At 29.0% G+C, this 4,712-nt stretch overlaps 1 long non-coding RNA gene across 3 annotated transcripts; it reads left to right on the plus strand.

Annotated features, from left to right (window-relative positions):
* Positions 1-1,991: 1,991 nt before the first annotated feature.
* LOC138629858 (uncharacterized) lies at positions 1,992-3,917 on the plus strand. 3 transcript variants are annotated; one of them, XR_011311589.1, is made up of 3 exons: positions 1,992-2,637; positions 2,716-3,260; positions 3,300-3,561. It is a non-coding gene; the product is annotated as an uncharacterized lncRNA (long non-coding RNA). The 3 variants fall into 3 exon arrangements; XR_011311588.1 differs by having other exon boundaries at positions 1,993-2,598; XR_011311590.1 differs by lacking the exon at positions 3,300-3,561 and adding an exon at positions 3,569-3,917 and having other exon boundaries at positions 1,994-2,598; positions 2,716-2,869.
* The last annotated feature ends 795 nt before the right edge of the window (positions 3,918-4,712 follow it).

The raw sequence follows: 4,712 nt of genomic DNA on the forward strand, positions 1-4,712 counted from the left end.
GTCGTCTAAAATATGATAAAAAAGTCATACTATAGCATGTCGTCTAAAATATGATAAAAAAGTCATACTATAGCATGTCGTCTAAAATATGATAAAAAAAAGTCATACTATAGCATGTCGTCTATAATATGATAAAAAAAGTCATACTATAGCATGTCGTCTAAAATATGATAAAAAAAGTCATACTATAGCATGTCGTCTAAAATATGATAAAAAAAAGTCATACTATAGCATGTCGTCTAAAATATGATAAAAAAGTCACACTATAGCATGTCGTCTAAAATATGATAAAAAAGTCATACTATAGCATGTCGTCTAAAATATGATAAAAAAAAGTCATACTATAGCATGTCGTCTAAAATATGATAAAAAAGTCACACTATAGCATGTCGTCTAAAATATGATAAAAAAGTCATACTATAGCATGTCGTCTATAATATGATAAAAAAGTCATACTATAGCATGTCGTCTATAATATGATAAAAAAGTCATACTATAGCATGTCGTCTATAATATGATAAAAAAAGTCATACTATAGCATGTCGTCTATAATATGATAAAAAAGTCATACTATAGCATGTCGTCTAAAATATGATAAAAAAGTCACACTATAGCATGTCGTCTAAAATATGATAAAAAAGTCATACTATAGCATGTCGTCTATAATATGATAAAAAAGTCACACTATAGCATGTCGTCTATAATATGATAAAAAAGTCACACTATAGCATGTCGTCTATAATATGATAAAAAAGTCACACTATAGCATGTCGTCTATAATATGATAAAAAAGTCATACTATAGCATGTCGTCTAAAATATGATAAAAAAAAAGTCACACTATAGCATGTCGTCTATAATATGATAAAAAAAGTCATACTATAGCATGTCGTCTATAATATGATAAAAAAGTCACACTATAGCATGTCGTCTATAATATGATAAAAAAGTCATACTATAGCATGTCGTCTAAAATATGATAAAAAAGTCACACTATAGCATGTCGTCTATAATATGATAAAAAAAGTCACACTATAGCATGTCGTCTAAAATATGATAAAAAAGTCATACTATAGCATGTCGTCTATAATATGATAAAAAAGTCACACTATAGCATGTCGTCTAAAATATGATAAAAAAAGTCACACTATAGCATGTCGTCTATAATATGATAAAAAAAGTCATACTATAGCGTGTCGTCTATAATATGATAAAAAAGTCACACTATAGCATGTCGTCTATAATATGATAAAAAAGTCATACTATAGCATGTCGTCTATAATATGATAAAAAAGTCACACTATAGCGTGTCGTTTAAAATATGATAAAAAAAGTCACACTATAGCGTGTCGTCTATAATATGATAAAAAAAGTCACACTATAGCGTGTCGTCTATAATATGATAAAAAAAGTCACACTATAGCGTGTCGTCTATAATATGATAAAAAAGTCATACTATAGCATGTCGTCTATAATATGATAAAAAAGTCACACTATAGCGTGTCGTCTATAATATGATAAAAAAGTCACACTATAGCATGTCGTCTATAATATGATAAAAAAGTCACACTATAGCATGTCGTCTATAATATGATAAAAAAGTCATACTATAGCATGTCGTCTAAAATATGATAAAAAAGTCACACTATAGCATGTCGTCTATAATATGATAAAAAAGTCACACTATAGCATGTCGTCTATAATATGATAAAAAAGTCACACTATAGCATGTCGTCTAAAATATGATAAAAAAGTCACACTATAGCATGTCGTCTAAAATATGATAAAAAAGTCACACTATAGCATGTCGTCTAAAATATGATAAAAAAGTCACACTATAGCATGTCGTCTAAAATATGATAAAAAAGTCACACTATAGCATGTCGTCTAAAATATGATAAAAAAGTCACACTATAGCATGTCGTCTATAATATGATAAAAAAGTCACACTATAGCATGTCGTCTATAATATGATAAAAAAGTCATACTATAGCATGTCGTCTATAATATGATAAAAAAGTCACACTATAGCATGTCGTCTAAAATATGATAAAAAAGTCACACTATAGCATGTCGTCTAAAATATGATAAAAAAGTCACACTATAGCATGTCGTCTAAAATATGATAAAAAAGTCACACTATAGCATGTCGTCTAAAATATGATTAAAAAGTCACACTATAGCATGTCGTCTAAAATATGATAAAAAAGTCATACTATAGCATGTCGTCTAAAATATGATTAAAAAGTCACACTATAGCATGTCGTCTATAATATGATAAAAAAGTCACACTATAGCATGTCGTCTATAATATGATAAAAAAAAAGTCATACTATAGCATGTCGTCTAAAATATGATAAAAAAGTCATACTATAGCATGTCGTCTAAAATATGATAAAAAAAAGTCACACTATAGCATGTCGTCTAAAATATGATAAAAAAAAGTCACACTATAGCATGTCGTCTAAAATATGATAAAAAAGTCATACTATAGCATGTCGTCTAAAATATGATAAAAAAGTCACACTATAGCATGTCGTCTATAATATGATAAAAAAAAGTCACACTATAGCATGTCGTCTATAATATGATAAAAAAAGTCATACTATAGCATGTCGTCTAAAATATGATAAAAAAAGTCATACTATAGCATGTCGTCTAAATATATGAAAAAAGTCACACTATAACATGTCGTCTATAATATGATAAAAAAAAGTCACACTATAGCATGTCGTCTAAAATATGATTAAAAAGTCACACTATAGCATGTCGTCTATAATATGATAAAAAAGTCACACTATAGCATGTCGTCTATAATATGATAAAAAAAAAGTCACACTATAGCATGTCGTCTATAATATGATAAAAAAGTCACACTATAGCATGTCGTCTATAATATGATAAAAAAAAAGTCACACTATAGCATGTCGTCTAAAATATGATAAAAAAGTCACACTATAGCATGTCGTCTATAATATGATAAAAAAAAGTCACACTATAGCATGTCGTCTATAATATGATTAAAAAAAAGTCACACTATAGCATGTCGTCTAAAATATGATAAAAAAGTCATACTATAGCATGTCGTCTATAATATGATAAAAAAGTCATACTATAGCATGTCGTCTATAATATGATAAAAAAGTCACACTATAGCATGTCGTCTATAATATGATAAAAAAGTCATACTATAGCATGTCGTCTATAATATGATAAAAAAAAGTCACACTATAGCATGTCGTCTATAATATGATAAAAAAAGTCACACTATAGCATGTCGTCTAAAATATGATAAAAAAGTCATACTATAGCATGTCGTCTATAATATGATAAAAAAGTCACACTATAGCATGTCGTCTATAATATGATTAAAAAAAGTCACACTATAGCATGTCGTCTATAATATGATAAAAAAGTCATACTATAGCATGTCGTCTATAATATGATAAAAAAGTCATACTATAGCATGTCGTCTATAATATGATAAAAAAAGTCACACTATAGCATGTCGTCTATAATATGATAAAAAAGTCATACTATAGCATGTCGTCTATAATATGATAAAAAAGTCACACTATAGCATGTCGTCTATAATATGATAAAAAAGTCACACTATAGCATGTCGTCTATAATATGATAAAAAAAAGTCATACTATAGCATGTCGTCTATAATATGATAAAAAAGTCATACTATAGCATGTCGTCTATAATATGATAAAAAAGTCATACTATAGCATGTCGTCTATAATATGATAAAAAAAAGTCACACTATAGCATGTCGTCTATAATATGATAAAAAAAGTCACACTATAGCATGTCGTCTATAATATGATTAAAAAAAGTCACACTATAGCATGTCGTCTATAATATGATAAAAAAAAGTCACACTATAGCATGTTGTCTAAAATATGATAAAAAAGTCACACTATAGCATGTCGTCTATAATGTGATAAAAAAGTCACACTATAGCATGTTGTCTAAAATATGATAAAAAAAAGTCACACTATAGCATGTCGTCTATAATATGATAAAAAAGTCATACTATAGCATGTCGTCTAAAATATGATAAAAGTCATATCCATCCGAAACATGACCAACAAATCACACTATAGGATGTCGTCCAAAAAGTGAAAAAAAGTCACACTATAGTACGTTAAATATCTCACCTTTGTGTTTGTGAATACCAGTTCATCACATCACATTTAAATATAACATCCCAGTGACCATATTTAAATGTGATTTGATGAAAAGGTGGTTACAAACGCAACGCTGTTATATTTAAACGTGATATGATAATCGTCAGTTCCAGGAAAAAACACAAAATTTGACCAAACTGTCAAAACTCACTGTCGCCTCCTAATGTACAAATAGTGGTATTACATGACGGGACTTAAATCTTCCACAGTGCACCTTTGATATTATGCGTTGATCACCAGCATTTAAAGTGACATCATAATGTTAACAGGAGAACCAGTGCCTGAGAGGTTTTGAGGGGATGATGCAGGTAATTGCTTGTCAGGATGTGTTTAATGGTTCTTCGAGGAACATCCCAGGTTCATACCGTGTTACAGGACATGCTGAACATATATTACCTTTCATTTAAAACCCGTGTGAGCCGGCTGGGTTGTTCTGTTTTAATGTTTAATACACCATCGCCACACATTTACAAACTCACTGACTTTTTACATGATTTCCTCATCAGACAGGAAACAA

Source organism: Brachyistius frenatus, unplaced genomic scaffold (genome assembly GCF_029030835.1).
Source record: "Brachyistius frenatus isolate BFR_SWC_R1_liver_20210118 unplaced genomic scaffold, ASM2903083v1 Contig_122, whole genome shotgun sequence".
Lineage (NCBI taxonomy): Eukaryota > Metazoa > Chordata > Actinopteri > Embiotocidae > Brachyistius > Brachyistius frenatus.